The 19,813-nt window shown below is 46.4% G+C and overlaps 1 protein-coding gene across 1 annotated transcript in view; it reads left to right on the top strand.

Moving 5' to 3' along the window:
• Nucleotides 1–19,813, top strand: part of NT5DC1 (5'-nucleotidase domain containing 1) — a 159,447-nt gene that overhangs the window by 69,867 nt on the left and 69,767 nt on the right. The gene's annotated exons all lie outside the window — the stretch shown is intronic.

The following is a 19,813-nucleotide window of genomic DNA, read 5'->3' as shown; positions in this document are numbered from 1 at the left end:
TAAAAATAAATAAATTCAAGCCTTACCGGCAGAATATTCCAAATCAGGCTTCCTCAGCCTCGGCCCTCCAGATGTTTTGAGACTACAATTCCCAGCACCCCTGACCACTGGTTCTGCTAGCTAGGGATCATGGGAGTTGTATGCCAAAAACATCTGGAGGGCTGAGGTTGAGGAGGCTTGTTCCAAATCATAGGCACCATCACTAAAGGTCTGTGTCAGGTATGTTGTGGTGTTATGAACAGAATGGTGTTGGTATACTCTGGTGACTTCAAGCCATTTTGCGCAACACACAAAAACAAACTCTGGTGAGTGTGCTTTCAAGAGGGAAATGCAGCCCATCACTGTTCTATGGTGAGTGTCACTATATGATATATGTGTTTGCAAATGCATTCTCGTTGCCTTAAGCAGTTTTTTTGATGTACACCTTGATGTACACCTCCAAAAATGAAATGTATGAAGAGCCCCTGGAAATATAAATAATTGCCCTAACCCCACTTCTCTGGAAATAAGCCCCACTGAATTCAGTAGCACTTAGATATGGTTACGATTGCACTGTATTTTGAAGAAGATGACTGGCATTTTAAAGGAAAGTAGGATCAGTGCTCCCCAATAAAGCATTTTCCCCCTAATTTTGTTGAAATTACCTGAGAATGCAATCAGAGTTGGAAACAACTCTCATAGCAAGCTGTCCACTTCACTTTGCTTCACTATGCGTTTCTAAATCAGGTACACTGCTGTACCTTTCTACTAAGCCAGGGGTAGGCAACATGGCGCCCTCCATGGTTGCACTACAACTCCAATCAGCCCTGTGAATAGTCAAGAACAAAGGCATTTGTAGTCCAACAGCACCTGGAGAATACCGTGTTGGCTACCCCTGCACAAATAAATATTTATTGGGGTTTCCTTACATGGGTTTAAGTGGCCATTCTCTGAAACACCCTCAACAAATGACATGCCACTTTTGCAGAGAAAGTTTTCATTTCACATGCTTTCCCTCTTAGACTCTCTATCTTTTAATAACCTTTTAACAGTTGTCATAAAACAATAGATAAATAGAAAACAATTGGCAAGTGGAAAACCACATAAATATTAGGTAAATGGAAAACCAGGAAATAAGATACTAAAATAAATGTCTTAAGTTTGGAATCTGAAATGCCCCGTGGTTGTTAAAAGCTGCTATTTACTAGGACTGTGTACAAAGGACAGGGATCTAGTTTCTGTGAGATTTAGCAGTCAGTGAAGTAGCTATTGTCATGCAAAAATCTGTGCTTAATATCATCCTGACATTGTGACTGGTATAAGGACAGACATGTCAATTTCAGTTTCTGTTTTCCCCATTTTTTTCCTATCGTAAATTCAGTTCTCCATACTTCTGCAGCAATTTGCAATTTTTTTTATATTATGTTCACAATGTATGTGTTTTCATGTGCATTGGTTGGAGAAATGAGAAGAACTGATTTCAAAGGATAACTAGCTGTGTTTTTGGTTCACATATTGGTTTGACATAAGTGTGAATTAGGTAGCTTCTTACTAAAAGGGAAGCAAAATCTTATTTCTCCCCACATCCCTATACTAAAGGTAAATGTACCCCAGACTGTTGGTCCAGTCACGGACGACTCTGGGGTTGTGGAATTCATCTCGCTCTATAGGCCGAGGGAGCCGGCGTTCATCCACAGACAGCTTCTGGGTCACGTGGCCAGCATGACTAAGCCGTTTCTGGTGAACCAGAGCAGCGCACAGAAACGCCATTTACCTTTCCGCCGGAACGGTACCTATTTATCTACTTGCACTTTGATGTGCTTTCAGACTGCTAGGTGGACAGGAGCTGGGATTGAGCAACGGGAGCTCACCCTGTCACAGGGATTCAAACCACCAACCTTCAGATTGGCAAGCCCTAGGCTCTGTGGTTTAGACCAGTGTTTCCCAACCTTGGGTCTCCAGCTGTTTTGGGACTACAACTCCCATCATTCCTAGCTAGCAAGACTAGTGGTCAGGGATGATGCAGTCTGAAAACAGCTGGAGACCCAAGGTTGGGAAACACTGGTTTAGACCACAGCGCCACCTGCGTCCTCCTATACTGGTATGAAGTAATTTCATATAGCCTGTATCGAGTTCAAGCTTGATAGGATTCTAGGAATCTAGAAATAAATGGTCCTGGATTTAATTTACATACAGCCCCTTCAAGGTGGGGATTTATTGTGGGACAAGAATACAGACATGATACAGGCTCCTTTTCTCAGAGATGATACATTTCCTTCTCTTAGAGACACAGATGGGAGGGTTAAATACCATCAGCCTAAGCACAATTTTCCCAATCAAATTAGAAGCACCTCTCCTGGAAGCTGCATTAAAGGATTGGGCTTTTTTTATCATCATATCAATCACAGATTTCCCAGAGTGACATGTAGTTTTGCTGTTATAAACAGATGGTAATAAGCATTTCAATCAGCCACTTGTATTTGCTTTAGGTTTTTCCCCATAGAGGAAACAGTATCTCGAATAGGCGTGTAATTTTAGATCAGGAAAATTGTAGAGTTAAATGCCTCCAGGTTCTCTGTGCTTCCCTGGACAAATGATTATCCTCTCGCTGGTGTGCATTTAATGACGAAAAAGCAGAAAAATCACAGATTTCCAGGCTTAACATGTAGTATGACCCTCATTTTCTACTAGAGAGAGATTACTCTAGGGCAGGGAAGTAGGTTTATCATGTGTATAAGAAGAAATCAGCATTTTTCCTCTCTCCATGTCTTGGCCACATTCACACCACGGTGCACTGATCATTATGCAGAATGGCTTCTGTCAGAGCCACCCGTCTGGTCCCAGCTCACAAGAGACCCAACTCCGATCCGGTTTATTTACAGAAAGTCTTTATTGAAGATCATGGTTGCGTTTACATTCCATCTTTGTGACTCTACGTCTGTAACGTTAGACCGCTGAAGTCCCCTCTGAATCCGTACCGCCTCGGCACCAATTTAAGAGGCTTGTGCTGGACCACCTCTTCCTCTCCTTCCTTTTCCGCAGGGTCTTTCTGCCCCCCTGGGTTCCCCCTCGCCGGGACTCGCCTGAGGCTGAATCCTCTGATGCCTCTGCCCCCCTCCTTCTCGCTTTGGGGCCGGGCTCCTCCCCAGGGCTCTCCTCACTTCCGCGCGCCTCTACATTTGAACTTGGCGCGCGTACGTTGCTTCTGACCTTTCTCTCGACCGCCACACTGCTCCCGGTGCTACTCTCCACCCCCTCCGGCTGAGCGTCCTGCTCCGATCTCCTCCCCCTGTCTCCTTCTTGCTCTGCTCCCTCTGACACACTGGTAACTCCACCCCCTTCACTCCGTTCCGGCTGAGAAGCCGGCTCCTGTGTCCAACTCCTACTGGGGCTTCTCCCTTCGCTCCCCTGCTCCTCACTGCTTCCCCCTTGGCCTCCCTTTGGTCTGACCAGGGGGGCTCCCTTTTGGGAGTCCTCTGACTCACTGGACAGACTCATGGACGACCTTTGGTCATCGTCATCCTCCTCCTCATCTCTCTGGGATTCTTCCCCCTCGCTCTCTGTCTCCTCCCCCATCTGCTCTTCTCTCCCTGAAACCCTGACATCCATCCCCCCCTCGAAGCCCCCCCTTCCCCCCTCCCGCTCGGCGGGTGCCGGTTGTGGAAACTGCGGCTCTTCGGGGGTAGGCTCAGGATACAGGTCGTCTACGTCAATGTTCTCTGCTGGCAGTTCTGTGTATGTGTGTTCGAACTCGGGTTCTTCACCCAAAGCCATCTCAGTCTCTTCTTCCATTGCTACTTCCTCTGGTGCTGCCCGCCAAGGACCCATCATCCACCTCTTACGCCATTCCTCCTCTGGTTGCTCCTCCCACCAATAAGGGGTTTCCGTGTCCACCCCCGAGCACGATCCCCTGGGCGGGCTTGATTCTGGTGTTCTTTCCTCGGGGGAAGAGAAACCCCTGAACGTGCTATCTGACAATGTGGGTGTGAAAAGCCAGTCATCAAAGTACTCAGCTGGCATGGGTCTATGTGGGAAAAGTGCATGGAACTCTTCCTTCAAAAGGGGTTCGTCTAACGCGTAGCCCGGCACCCAACTATTGGCAGTGGCTGGGGTGCCCTCTCTGGCGAGAAAGTATTCAACCCCCTCTTCCCCCCATCTCGAGTCCAGTATCTCTGTGACCTCGTTGAGGGGTTCGGCCCTAGGCGACCCCCCCCTCTTGGGTGCCCCTTTGCGTGGGTCTGGTACTGTTTCTGACTCTTGAAACCTGTGCGGGGCCTTGTAGGGAGTGAGCACCGACCTATGAAAGACCGGGTGCACTCTGGAGCCTTCTGGAAGGGCCAGGCGAAATGCTACAGGATTGATCCTAGCCTCAACTTGGTATGGTCCTAGCTGCCTGTGTCCTAGCTTCTTCTTGGCTAACGATCTGGCTGGCATCGCTTGGGCCGCTAACCATACCCAGTCCCCCACCTGGATGTCCTCTCCCGCCCTTCTGTGCTTGTCCGCCTGCACCTTATAGGCCTGTTTGGCCAGCTCCAAATGTCTCTGCAGCTCCTTGTGCACCTCTTGCAACTCTGCTGCGAACTGGTCGGCCTCTTGAGGCACCCCCTCTCCTGGTGCTATAAGCCTCGGAAAGGTTCTGGGATGACGGCCATTGTTCGCGTCACCCCGGTCGATGCGTGCTTCGTGTTGTTGTAGGCAAACTCAGCCATCGGCAGGTAGTCCACCCACGCTGCGGGTCGCTGATTGGCGTAACACCTCAGGTACTGCTGCATGATCGCGTTGACCCTCTCTGCTTGGCCGTTGGTCTGTGGATGTCTCGCCGACGCTAGGTCGATCTTGACGTGCAGGATACCCAGAAGCTTCTGCCAGAAGTTGGAAACAAATTGGCGCCCCCTGTCGGACAGGACGGACTGCGGTAGTCCATGCACTCTGAACACGTGGTCGATGAAGAGTTTGGCGGTCTATTCTGCCGTCGCCACCTTGGCACAAGGAATGAAGTGCGCCATCTTGGTGAACAAGTCCACAACCACCAGCACCGCCGTCTTGCCCCTGGAGCTGGGCAGGTCAGTAACAAAGTCCAGTGCTACCCTCTCCCACGGCTGCTGCGGCGTTTCCAGCGGTTCCAGCAATCCCGCTGGCTTCTGGTGTACTGTTTTGGACCTCTGACAGGTGTCACACCTGGCGACGTAATCCGCCACCTCTCCCCGCATCTGGGGCCACCAAAAGTCCCTGGCCACTAATTCTATTGTCTTCTCCTTGCCGAAGTGGCCCGCACTGGGGGCGTCGTGCAATTGCTGCAGAACCTTTGCGCGAAGTTCGTCGTTAGGCACGTAGAGGGCACCCTTGCGAGTTAAGAGTCCGTCCCGCAACTGGAACTCATCGTCTCTTTGCGACCCGCTGCGCAGCTCCTCCATCTTGGACTGTGCAAATTGATCCGCTTGCAACGCGCGTCGCACCGCGTCCAGGTCGACTGCGATGGCAGCGCACGCCCACGCCTGCGGTGCGAAAATGTGCTTCGCTGCAATTGGTGTCGTCTCCTCCAGGTATTGCGGTTTCCTGGAGAGTGCGTCTGCTATAACATTGGAGTCCCCCGGGATGTATTCTATTTTGAAGTCGAAATCCGCAAAGAATTCTGCCCAGCGCATGTGTCTTTGGGTCTGCAGCTTTGCCGTTCGCCAATACTCTAAGTTCTTGTGATCCGTGCGGACCTGCACTGTGTGCTTGGCTCCTATGAGGAAGTGTCGCCACGCTTTGAAAGCTGCGTGAATGGCCAACAGCTCCCTGTCCCATATGGTGTAGTTCCGCTCCGTCTTGCTGAGCTTCCGGGAGTAGAAGGCGCCCGGCCTCCAATTGCCTTGCGGATCCTCCTGCAGAAGGACGGCTCCAACCGCTCTGTCTGACGCGTCGGTTTCCACCCGCATGGGCCTGCCGGGATTCACGTGCAGTAGCTGCTCCTCGGAGGCGAAGAGGCTTTTAAGCTTCCGAAAAGAGCGCTCTGCCTGTTCCGTCCAAGCGAACTTCTTCTTCTTGGAACTGAGGGTGTCCGTGATTGCTGCCGCCTCATTTGCAAAACCTTTGATGAATTTGCGATAAAAATTGGCAAATCCGATGAATCTCTGGACTTCCTTCCGATTGCGTGGGCTCTTCCAGTCCAACACCGCTTGGACCTTGACTCTGTCCATGGCCAGCCCCTCGTCGGACAGCTTGTAGCCAAGGAAATCCACCTCCGTCACATCAAACTGGCACTTCTCCAACTTGGCGTACAGCCTGTGCTCCTGCAACCTCTGTAGGACCTCCTTTACATCCTTCTCGTGAGCTTCCGGCGATTCCGAGAAAATCAGGATGTCGTCGAGAAAACATACACACTTCTTGTAGAGGAGTCCCGCCAACACGTGATGCATAAATGCTTGGAAAACGTGGCTGCCATTTTGGAGACCAAACGGCATAACTCTGTATTCATACGTGCCTAGAGGCGTGAACATGGCAGTCTTCCACTCATCGCCCTTCCGGATGCGGATGAGGTTGTACGCTCCACGCAAATCCAACTTGGTGAAGATTTTACCCTTCCTAACGGTCGCTAGGAGGTCGTCAATCTTGGGCATGGGAAAGGCCTTGGGCTTAGTCAGTCTGTTTATGAACCGGTAGTCCACAATGAGTCTTTTTTGGGGCGTGTCTTTCTTCTTCACAAAGAAAACAGGACTGCCTCCCACTGCTTTGGATTCCCGGATGAACCCGCGCTTCAGATTATGCTCTATGAACTCTCTGAGCTCTTGTATCTCGTCCTCAGACATGGAATACAGCTTTGCAGTTGGCAGCTGCGCCCCTGGCACCAGGTCGATCGCACAGTCGTAAGGCCTGTGAGGCGGCAACTTGTCAGCTTCTTTCTCGCAGAAAACCTCCAAGAATCCCTCGTACTTGTGAGGCACTGCCTGCACCATGCCCAGGTGCAGTTGCTGCTCAGCTCCTTCCTCCTGATTAGTTTGGATGCAATGCTGAGCACAATACGATGAGCAGAAGGTGATTTGCCGCTGGTACCACGCTACAGCGGGACTATGCCTCTCCAGCCAACTCATGCCTAACACAATGGGCGTGTCTGACAGGTGGGTGACATTGAAGCTAATGAGTTCTCGATGATTTCCAATCTGCATCACCATGGGAGGCGTCTGCTGCACAACTTGCCCTCCCAGCAATTTCCTGCCGTCCACTGTGACCACGTTCAGAGGCGTCGTTGCAGGCAGGAGCGCTATGCTATGCTGCTTGACAAATTGTATTCCCACAAAATCTGCATTGCTCCCTGAATCAATCGTGATGGGAACTTCCAGGGATTGTCCATTTGGCAGCTGAAGGGTCGCAGTGAGTTGCACTGCTGGTTTGGGTGGTAAAGGGTCTGTGCGTTGTAAGGGTGCTGGGGACTGTTCTACAGATCCGCCTGGCTGAGCCCCAGTAGCTCCGCTTCCAGCCAGGCACTGTCGTTTCCCTGAGGCTGCTCTCTTTGCACCACTTCCGCTGCCACTGTTGCTAGAGCTGCAGTGTGTTTTTGGAGCCTCTGGGGGCACTCTTTCGCCATATGCTGTGCACTGTCACAGATGTAACATTTCCTGGTCCCTCTAGGAGGCTTCGCCTTCACTGCACCGGAAACAGGGGCTCTGGATGGTGTCTGAGCCCTAGCACCACCAATTTCCATCGGCTCTTCTCCTTGCCTCCCCAAGGGCGAGGGGTGCGTCTGGCTGAAGTCCCTGGGGACAAAAGGGGGGGTTCTCGCTGGTGCACGTGCCTGGGGTCCCTCCCCCTCGTGCCACGGGCGTCCCTCATGTCGTATTCCGATAGCCAAAGCCCGTTGCACTACGTCTTCTAGGGTCTGGGGTCTATCTCCCCTGGCGATCTCATCCTTGACGGGGGGGCTAAGACCTTCCCAGAAAAGATCTCTGACGGGTTTACTATCCTTCTCCCAGCCCAACGCAGTTAGTAATGCAAAGAATTTGGAATGATATTGACGTACAGTGGCTTTGCCTTGCCGCAGTCCGTGCATCTGTCTACGAGCAATATCCACATCCACAGAGGACTGGAAACAAGCATCCATCGCTTTAATAAATTCATCAGAATTGCGGCGGGCAGGGCCATCTTCGCGCCACAAATTGCGCAACCAAGCTCTGGCCTCCCCATGCAGATGCGAAATTATGAACCCCACTCTCTCCTCCTCATCTTTAAAATCATGACGGAGCAAATGCAGTGCATACACGACGTCTGCCCTGAAGTTAGGGTAGTCTTGCAGGTTGCCATTAAAGTGCGTAACTAGGGCGCCCCCCCCCCCCGCCGTCCAAGTGCAACGCCCTCCGATCTGGAACCCGGGACCCCTGCCCTGCTTGCCTGCTCCCACCTTGTTCGCAGGTCCTGGCAAGCCTTGTCCAGTTCGTCATTCTTCTTCTGCGATGCAATGACTGCAGCTGTGAGTTCGGTAACCTGATTCCTCAGCGTAAGCAGCTGTTCCTCCGCGCTCATGGCTGCTCCCGTTGGTGAGCTTTGCAAAAAAAAAAATTTGCGTTCTGGGGAGGGGACTTACTGTCAGAGCCACCCGTCTGGTCCCAGCTCACAAGAGACCCAACTCCGATCCGGTTTATTTACAGAAAGTCTTTATTGAAGATCATGGTTGCGTTTACATTCCATCTTTGTGACTCTACGTCTGTAACGTTAGACCGCTGAAGTCCCCTCTGAATCCGTACCGCCTCGGCACCAATTTAAGAGGCTTGTGCTGGACCACCTCTTCCTCTCCTTCCTTTTCCGCAGGGTCTTTCTGCCCCCCTGGGTTCCCCCTCGCCGGGACTCGCCTGAGGCTGAATCCTCTGATGCCTCTGCCCCCCTCCTTCTCGCTTTGGGGCCGGGCTCCTCCCCAGGGCTCTCCTCACTTCCGCGCGCCTCTACATTTGAACTTGGCGCGCGTACGTTGCTTCTGACCTTTCTCTCGACCGCCACACTGCTCCCGGTGCTACTCTCCACCCCCTCCGGCTGAGCGTCCTGCTCCGATCTCCTCCCCCTGTCTCCTTCTTGCTCTGCTCCCTCTGACACACTGGTAACTCCACCCCCTTCACTCCGTTCCGGCTGAGAAGCCGGCTCCTGTGTCCAACTCCTACTGGGGCTTCTCCCTTCGCTCCCCTGCTCCTCACTGCTTCCCCCTTGGCCTCCCTTTGGTCTGACCAGGGGGGCTCCCTTTTGGGAGTCCTCTGACTCACTGGACAGACTCATGGACGACCTTTGGTCATCGTCATCCTCCTCCTCATCTCTCTGGGATTCTTCCCCCTCGCTCTCTGTCTCCTCCCCCATCTGCTCTTCTCTCCCTGAAACCCTGACAGCTTCCCTATGTGTGTGTTTCACAGATGCAACTGATTGTGCTCCTCTCCTGGGGAAAATTTATTCTTAAGTTTCTTGTGGGCCAAGATCCCTGGGAAGAGAGCAGCAGCTAGATGAGGGCATGGAAGGCGCACAAACAGCCACACTGCTATGGTGTCCACAGGAGGAGGGGAAGGTAGGAAAGTATGAGAGTGCCATTGAGAGCCATTCCTTTGTGCAAAGGCTCACCACATGGAAGATGGGGATGATGATGAAGAAGGGATATTGTCTTGGGTATTTATCTTATTATTAGCCATTTATTTTTGTATGTCTCTCTGTGTGTGTGCTTGTGGCAACAGGAAATTGGGGAGATGAAAACCCTTGATAGAGAGTACTAGTCTGAGCTGAAGTTCACGGACAGTTGTTAATCTAACTCCAAATATCCCATAATGAACCAGAGAGACAAAATGCTGTCATAAGCAGACAGCCTGTGTTCCGCCAAGCAGGAAATCAGAGATGCTGAAAGGACAAGGAAGTTGCCCATTGCCTTCTTCATGCAAAATTATTTTTACAACATTTCTCATTGAAAAATGAAGTCCTGCAAGTAGGAAACAGGGGTAAGCAAGATGTTGCAGATGGCTGCAAATGAAATAAGCAAACCGCATGTTATGGGAGGGAGGGTGTGTACATACAGGAGAGCACACAGTAACTGGGTTAACTGTGAGACAAACTGCCTCCCATCTTCAAATATGGTGATCGATCAGGTTCGGAGCATAGGCAAAACAATACATTGCATAAAACTACCCAAAATAGTTTTATGGGCTATAAGTCCACCCTACACAACATTCTAAATATCTAGATTTCCCATTTCTGTAGACCCTAGCAGGCAGCTACATCAGGTTTATTGAGTCTCTGGAAAGGTGCCATACATAGTGTGTGGGCCACATTTGGTTTAGAGGGTTATGGTTGTACAAAATTCCTATCAAGTAAAAAGCAGTGCAAAAAAATAAGTAGATCACTGTGTGTAGAGTTCCCTTTTTTCTTTTTTTTGAATTCCCCTAGCATTCCCCCTCATACCCTAGGGGATTACTTCTGAATCGGGAAGTGAATCTGAGAGGAAGTAAACACTATATCTGGTGTGTTTTTTCTGCCTTTCAAAGACTGAAAAATTACCAAAGAGCAACAGCAGAACAGCCAGAGTAATTTCTTTTCGCCAAGAACAGAGTTTCCTTTGTTTGTTGAAAATGAGTAGAGAAATTGGTCACAAATTATTGTTAGCTGTATAATAGCAGATTTCTTCTGTAAACTTTAGAACTACAGACAGTGTGTGTCCCCCCCATTTACATGCATTCCACTCATGCGTGATCACATTTACACGTGTCACTGTGAAATATGTAAATAAATGATTTGAACCAAGAAATGGAGACAAAACAGCACAAAGAGAACTGGAGAGTGGGGGAAACAGCTTGCACCACCACTCCAAGTACAGTGGTACCTCGGGTTACAGACGCTTTAGGTTACAGACTCCACTAAACCAGAAATAGTACCTCGGGTTAAGAACTTTGCTTCAGGATGAGAACAGAAATCGTGCGGCTACAGCGGGAGGCCCCATTAGCTAAAGTGGTACCTCAGGTTAAGAACAGTTTCAGGTTAAGAATGGACCTCTGGAACGAATTAAGCTCTTAACCCGAGGTACCCCTGTATATCACTGCCCCAACTCCCTAACGCTCCTTGTCTTTCTTTTTCCTGGCCAGCGGAGCTGTCGCGTGGAGGGTGCTCCATTCCTCTGGCCGTCCCTCCATTCCTTGCTCATTCATATCAGTTTTGTTCCTTGGGCAGGATCCGAGAGTCCATCCACCCTCCAATCAGCCTTGCCCTCTCTCTCATCGCCCCACAAGCAGGCAGCAACATTATTTACTCGGTGAAGTGGGGGAGAAACTAGATAAAAGGAAACAGTCTCCAGCATCTTCCAAGATGAACAGGGAGAGAGCCTAGAGGCCCTGCTGCGGCACTGGGCACAAGGAGCCACCTGGCCACCAACACACTAACCCCAAGCTCAAGTTTCCAGTCACCAGGGGCAGACAGTACATATGAAGAAGAGTGCATTGTCACCCAGGGAATGCAGGCGGATGGGTGAGATCTGTCAAGAGAGAGCTGCTTCCCAGTCTCTCTCAACAGTGCCCTCCCTACTTTATGTGATTTCACCTGTTTGCATGAAGTGCATGAATGTAAACCTCGCATAAGTGGGTGGAACACCTGAACACATATGGGATACTGGCTTTTGATTCATAGTGGCTGACAGAGGTTTAGTCCAGTAATGAAAACATTGTGATGATTAGGGTTGTAGTTCAGCAACATCTGAAGGGCCAGAGTTTAGCAACCCCTGATAGAAAACAATACAAATGTATTTAAATTAACTTGCAATCTAACATCAAGTTGGTATAGATATAAGCTGCACTACTTCCCTTTTCTGTGGGGTGAGAAGATTAGCTTGTTTACCTCTCAATCCAACACAAGCAATGAAGAGTTCATTCATCATTCCCAACAAATATTTTGGTTAAATGAACAGGATGATTTAAAGAGTTTGGGAAATGACCGCTGTAATGCATAAACCATTTCAAGTGTTGGATAACTAGACGTCAGAATTGGAACTGTTGCTGAAATTCATTAAGTTGGACACTGGACTCAATGCTTCCAAAAGACGCCTCAGATTTCTTCTTTTACTTTTGTTTAGATTCAGGCAGCAAATGCTAAAGGTCAAAAACCTCAGTATGCATGACAGTTCATTTTCATGTTTGACACTTGTTTCATCTGTTTTTCCTTGTAGAGTTGGTCAACAGTATAGGATTAGTGTAAATTCTGATGCACTTGGCCTTGTGCTTTTCCCCTCAAAGTACCAATATTTTTTCTCTTTCTCTAAGTTGATTCTTCATCATATTTAACTGATTATTCATAAGTAGGATAGGGCCATCATAATTTACAGAGCCTTCCATGTGGTATTAGAGCTCCTTCACACTTCTTACATGGATATCATTGCTATGTAGGAAATTGTATCTGTATTTTGCACACACTTGTATACAATGAAATCAGGCATGTTTATTTCTGACTGATTGACTGATGAGTAATTTCTGTTAATCATTTTTCTGTAAACTACCAGAAGTGATGTACAAATATGAAATGTAACATAATGGTGAACACTCAATTTGATAAAATTAAATCCAGAAGACAATGAAGTTAAGAATCCATTGGAAAAGGCTTTCCACTTAGTCATTCCAGGAATTACATTAGAAAACTAGTTCTCTCCCAGAAGGTTAAATATAGCATTTAAAGAGCATTATACAAAACTTAGCAGTATTATACATATCTAAGGCTAACTAATATGTTTAGAATAGTATGTATTGGAGCAGTATGGTATAAGAAGCTGATTTTTTTCTGCACATTTTGGTGTAATTGTTGTACTATAGAGACATTCTGAACAAATATGAATATGAAATTTATTCAGTTAATTTGTATCAATACAGACACATGAAGCATTGTAATCTGTAGTATGTTAATGGCTGAAAAAAATAATGGCTTCTCTGAAGTGTAGAAAACAAAAACTAAAACTAAAAAACAGAACAAAAACATTGATAGCATTATTCAATGCTCATGAATAAAAGCACAGCTACTGTTCATAAATGTTTAGGAAATGCTGTGCAATTATTTATAGCTCTCAGATCTCCTATTCCTGCATACTTGCTTGCCTGTCAACTTTTCAGCATGGTTGGAAACCTCAGTTGGATGTGGGTTTCCACAGAAAAAAGGATATATGCACATATGATAAGGGACATAAAGCATACTTGCAAATGTCATACATGGCAATATCTGTGAAGGAATTAATTTTGTGTGTAGCATTCCTGAATGACTACTTTTGTCCAATCCAAAATTGTATTCAGGAGAGTGATTGGTGTGGGTGAGTAAATATCCTTGGGAGCAAACCATTACAAGAGTTGTTAAAGAATCATCCACAACCCATAGACCCTAGATCAAAGTAGAGCAGCAGTAGCTTATCAATGTCTTGTTTTGATATTGAAAAGCTTTACTGCAGCACTTGAGCTCTTAGTGTCAATGCATTAATAATAATAATAATAATAATAATAATAATTTATTATTTGTACCCCGCCCATCTGGCTGGGTTTCCCCAGCCACTCTGGGCGGCTTCCAACAGAAATGAAAAATACACTAAAATGTCAAATCTTAAAAACTTCCCTGAACAGGGCTGCCTTCAGATGTCTTCTGAATGTCAGGTAGTTGTCCATCGCCTTGACATCCGGTGGGAGGGCATTCCACAGGGCGGGCGCCACCACCGAGAAGGCCCTCTGCCTGGTTCCCTGCAACTTGGCCTCTCGCAGGGAGGGAACTGCCAGAAGGCCCTCGGAGCTGGACCTCAGTGTCCGGGCAGAACGATGGGGGAGGAGACGCTCCTTCAGATATACTGGACCGAGGCCATTTAGGGCTTTAAAGGTCAGCACCAACACTTTGAATTGTGCTCGGAAACGTACTGGGAGCCAATATATAAATCATTCTGTCAGGGACTTGAATTCGCTTAGTTAGATTAATGCAAAGTTTGGTTAGGTTTAACTAGAAAAAAGTTACTATTTATTTATTGAAAACCTTTAAGGCAATTGAGTAAGGTCATTCTCAGGAATTTTATTGGCATGCTTTAAGTAATCTGAACAGATAGAAAATGCTGGGAATTTGGAGCAGTCATTCCAGGCCTGATCCGCTGCACTGTAGCGGTGCAGCCCTATTTTTGCACAATAGCACAGGAAGTGATCGGACCATGACAAGGGAGGAGCTTGCACATGTTGCTGCATGCTGAATTTCTGTCTGTTGGAATTACCAGATGACTCTAACAACTATGTAGGACGATAGTCATGAGTAGTCTCTGACCATTTGTTAAGGGTTACTCCTCTGCAGCAGCATGGAAATCCATGCAGTATTAACACTGCTGAGGGTGGGGTGCTGCTGTAGAGCTGGAGGATTCCTGCATCAGCCACAAGTACGCACAGGGGTCAGCAACCTTTTTCAGCCGTGGGCCGGTCCACCGTTCCTCAGACCATGTGGTGGGCCGGACTATGTCGGGGGGGGGGAGAGAACGAATTCCTATGCCCCACAAATAACCCAGAGATGCATTTTAAATAAAAGGACACATTCTACTCATGCATAAACATGCTGATTCCCAGACTACCCTTGAGAAGGCAATTGGGCCTCATCCAGCCCACGGGCCCAAGGTTGCCAACCCCAGCACTAGAGAGTGCCCTGGCCACCTCAGATATCTTGACATGAGAGGGCTGTGAGTGAACCAAGCTGACTGGGGTAAGAGTGGTGGGTGAAAAAATGTGACAGCATTGGGCTTGGACAGGAGTGATGTCACTGTTGAGCCTGGCAATGAGGGCAACACTGATAGGCCAGGGAGGAGTGAGAAGCAGCCACAGCATCACAGAAGCAAATGAGTTGCAGGTGCAGGAATCAATGGGTAGAGTCAGGGCTCAGGAAGGAAGTTGGCTCCTCGGCACAACCCATTGACCCCCCTGGGAAAGCTGGGAGAGGGACAAATGAAGGCAATTAGGACATTTCCAGTAGCAGGCTGGGCTTTTTCTAGCCACCAGCATATTCCCAGGATTTGCAAGGCTGAGAAGCATCTGCAAGGGAGTATGTTGTGGATAAAGTGTACAGGGTGTGTAGGGAACTGAGCTTGCTGATAAAGCCCCTTTTCAATTTTTCTGGTCTCTGTTCTAGTTCTTTTCTTTTCAGAGGTTGAGGAATTTACTCTCATCATTTGCCAGCCTTCCATATTCTATTGCACAATGGACTCCTTTTAGCTTCATTTTGTTCCAGCTTATTTTTATTTTGCTATTTATTTAGTTATTAATTTTTATACTGCCCTTCATCCAAGGATCACAGGGCTGTTTAAAATATGAAGACACAAACATACATAACATAGTAACAAACAAAAACAATAACCCTTCACACACACACACAGTTTAAAAGGCCATAAATTGTTTGATGTTAAAAAGCAATCTTGAAGATGTAAGTTCCTATGCTTAGTAACAAATAATTGGTTTTTAAAATTAGAAGCCATATAATTCTGGTGGACTATTGTTTGTCATCCTCCAAAGTAATAAGGAAAACTGACCTCTGGGTGGGTCACTGAGTGTCCATCTGTAGAACTTGAAAAGGCAGCTGCTTTACATTTTTGTATTATATTCAGGGCCTAAGATCCCCATTCAGAAATCTAAACACTGAAAGTACTGGGCAAAGCTTCCACCGTAAAGACACAGGGAACCTGTCCATCTGCTCTGCTTTGATATTAAATGCTGCATTTGGCATTAAAGCGATATGGAAGCTATGCAAAATCCATTTCAAAGGAAACCAGTGCTGCTTCCTCCAGAAAGTAGACAGACATAATATTCCTTTTGTTGAGGGTTGAAAAGGTTTTCAGCGCATCCGGCCAAATGCACCTAAAATAAATGTTCCACTGCGGAAATAATGGACTTCCCAGTTGAAGATGCTGCACTATCAAATATCCATTTTAATAAATTTCAGGCTTTGTTTAGAAATCAGATTACATTAGTGTTAGTAACAAAGTGTACTGTGTTAATGAATGAATGTGAACTCTTCAGCAGCTCCAATTCTAGTGCCACATAAACATAATACTTTCAAACCTTTTAGTACCCTAGGGCAACCTAATTATATCTCTATCTATCTATCTATCTATCTATCTATCTATCATCTATCTATCATCTGTCTATCTATCTATCATCTATCTATCTATCTCTCTATCTCTATTGAATGGGAAATTAGATCAGGGCTCTGTGGAAAGCAGTTTATTCCTTTCCCCCATGCCATAAGCCCAATTTAAAAAACCCTTCCCAGAACTGCTACAGTGGTACCTCTGGTTAAGTACTTAATTCGTTCCGGAGGTCCGTACTTAACCTGAAACTGTTCTTAACCTGAAGCACCACTTTAGCTAATTGGGCCTCCTGCTGCCGCCACACCGCCAGAGCACGATTTCTGTTCTCATCCTGAAGCAAAGTTCTTAATCTGAAGCACTATTTCTGGGTTAGTGGAGTCTGTAACCTGAAGCGTATGTAACCTGAAGCATATGTAACCCGAGGTACCACTGTATTTGCTATTGAAGGAAATTATTAATAGGGTCATGGGAAATAGCTGGTTTGGGGGATGCAATTTTTGTATGGCCATAAGAACATAGCATGAGGAGAGTTTGCGCGCCCCCCCATACATGCACACACTTGCACTGCAGTCTTGATACTTGATTCCCATGCCTGCTGTTTTGCCTGTGTTTTGTTTTCAGTACACTTAAAATGTATCCATGCATTTAGCATAATGTATCACTTGCCCCAAATATATACATAGAGCAAACCGAGGTTTGTTGTTCTGTCGTATGTGATACGATCCTTAGCAAATCCTTGGCGTGTGTGTCTGCGTGCAGAATAGTTACGTGACTGGGAAGGTAGCTAATGACATCATCTGCTTCCTACCAAAGTGGTTGGCAATGGGAATGTTGTGTCAAAATGAACAGATTTAGTAGTATGCTGAAAAATATGCTTAAGATTTGCCAGTCAGCCCAAACGGCAGGAAATGAGTATTTATGTTGTTGTTTTTAAAAACCCTAATGGATATGGAAAAAATAGTATGTGAGGTGATAGTGAGGACACATTCTTTCACTAAAAAATAAAAAAAAATTATGAGGACAAAATTTTATAGCATTTGGGAACTCCTTTTTTTAAAAAAAGAAGCAAGTCTTCCCCCCTGCTTTCCTTATTGCAGTTTACTGTAAAAATTAGATGATGTGTCATAGTTCCTAAAACACAATTACATCATTTTTACAGCTAGTAGTGGGATTTGTGAAACGGGACTTGGAGCAATTAATGAGAGAACTAAAAATGAAGGGTTTTGCGTACTACATTCCTTGCAGATTCAAGCTTGGCAGCAACTGCCAAAAAGCTTCCTTTAGACATAGTTTCCATGCAGCTATGCATGCTGGTTTTCATTAAAAGCTTCACTGTTCATTTGTGTGTTCTTTAAAAAAAAGAAGCTCAGGTTGTTGGGTTGTTTTTTTTACTAGGGTTTGTCCTTAAAATAAACTGTTTTTCACAGGAAACACATTCTGCTTTTTATTACCGTTAATATCAAGTCAGTTATTTTAAGCATGTTATAATTAGTTCTAAGACTTTCTGGTGATTAAGTAACCCATAAGACAGAGAGAGCATCATATTTCGGCTATGATCTAAGTATAGGGATTAGGAAAGGTTAAACTGTTGCCTATAACTCACAGTGGTTGTCTTCTATACTAGTCTACTGAGGAACAACGCCGAACTGATTTTGACTGAACCCACAGTTAACCTGTAGTGTGTAGACTGACTATATACTAAAGGCTAGATCCATGCTCCTGTGTTGGACTGGTTTAGTGTGGTTTGTGAGCTGCTAAAGAATTAATAATAATAATAATAGTTCAGACTAAAATAAGTTTGTAAAATGTGAGAAAGAATTCATTCTGCAAAGCAAGGTAGCTAAATTATTAATCTGTTGAGTGATAGTCATACCATTGGGTTGGATCCAGGCTTAATAATGCTTAGACTAGACCCAGTGTACTCATGATTTAACCCTTATTCTAGATCAGCCATCCCCAAACTCGGACCTCCAGCTGTTTTGAGACTACAACTCCCATCATCCCTAGCTAACAGGACTAGTGGTCAGGGATGATGGGAATTGTAGTCCCAAAACATCTGGAAAGCCGAGTTTGGAGATGCCTGTTCTAGATTCAACTGTCATATTCAATTAGTCATCCAAGCTATGTGAAAAGAGGAAGTTACTATTAAATCCATTCAGTTTCACATCTTCACTGACAGCCACACTTTGAGCTTCGTTTTGGTATGGGATGTGGAACCTGTGGCCCTCCAGATACTGTTTGAATCCCATCTCTTATCAGCCCTATCCAGCACTGCCAACGGTCAGGGATGATGTGAATTGTTGTCTAGTCTAGAAGGCCACAAGGTTCTACAACCCTTGTTTTCACATTCATACATAGTGTTAACCATAGTTAAAGAAGGTAGGCATTATGTTAAGCATTATGTCTGCACAGGGCCACAAAGTTTACACAAAATAGTTTTCTATTTCTGCCTTTCTCCCCTGTGGGTGTGCCCACGCAAAGTTGTCAGTGCATACATGGGTAGCTTTTTCCGGGTACCAGCTTGTGCTCCTTTGTAGAAACTTGAGCTATTTCAGTTTTATGCCTCTGAAATCTACCTCATGTTTCCTAGCAACTCTAGCAGGTGGTACTTGATGGCATGTATTTGGGCTGTGTGCTGCCCCCGCCCCTCAAATGCGACTTCCCTGTGCACCATGAGTTCTGTTAACCAGATGTCTGTTGTGGGCATGTGCATGGGTATTTGTTTACCTGTGGACATGCATCTTTTTTAAAAAAAGGTTTTTACTCTTTCGAAATACAAGTTTTTCAACATACTAGCACAAAATACTGGGGAGGAGGGGAGGAGGAGGAGGAGGAAGAAGAAGAAGAAGAAGAAGAGGAGGAGGAGGAGGAGGAGGAGGAGGAGGAGGAGGAAGAGGGGGAGGAAGAAGATACTGTTTGCTACATATTATAGGGCTGAAATATATTGCTGTATTTCTTTGGGCATAAATTTAGTGCTTTTACATCCTGTTGATTTCACTTGGAAATGTTCCTTTTCCACCAGGCCTTTGGCTGATTAATATTCTACAGCCTTTTAAATGTGTCTGTGGGAAGGGGAGGTTATTGTTTTGCTGCATCGTTTCATTTTATTTATTTTCATGTTTTTATCCTGTATTTTATAATGTGAACCGCACTATGTTATGATAAAGGGTGGTATATAAATCTAATAAATAAAATAAAAAACTAAAAACTAAAATAAAATAATTTATTATTTGTACCCCGCCCATCTGGCTGGGTTTCCCCAGCCACTCTGGGCGGCTTCCAACAAAGATTAAAATACATTAAAATGTCACACATTAAAAACTTCCCTAAACAGGGCTGCCTTCAGATGTCTTCTAAATGTCAGGTAGTTGTTTATCGCTTTGACATCTGATGGGAGGACATTCCACAGGGCGGGTACCACTACCGAGAAGGCCCTCTGCCTGGTTCCCTGTAGCTTTGCTTCTTGCAGTGAGGGAAACGCTAGAAGGTCCTCGGTGCTGGAACTCAGTGTCCGGGCTGAATGATGCAGGTGGAAACGCTCCTTTAGGTATACTGGGCTGAGGCCATTTAGGGCTTTAAAGGTCAGCACCAACACTTTGAATTGTGCTTGGAAATGTTATGTGGTCTCGGCGGCCGCTCCCAGTCAACAGTCTAACTGCCGCATTCTGGATTAGTTGTAGTTTCGGGTCACCTTCAAAGGTAGCCCCACATAGAGCGCATTACATAGTCCAAGCAAGAGATAACTAGAGCATGCACCACTCTGGCAAGAGAGTC

The sequence above is a fragment of the Podarcis melisellensis genome (assembly GCF_964234715.1).
Source record: "Podarcis melisellensis genome assembly, chromosome: 3".
In the NCBI taxonomy this organism is placed as follows: domain Eukaryota; kingdom Metazoa; phylum Chordata; class Lepidosauria; order Squamata; family Lacertidae; genus Podarcis; species Podarcis melisellensis.
Note: the sequence above shows the minus strand (reverse complement) of the source record. Positions and strands in the feature narration are given on the sequence as shown.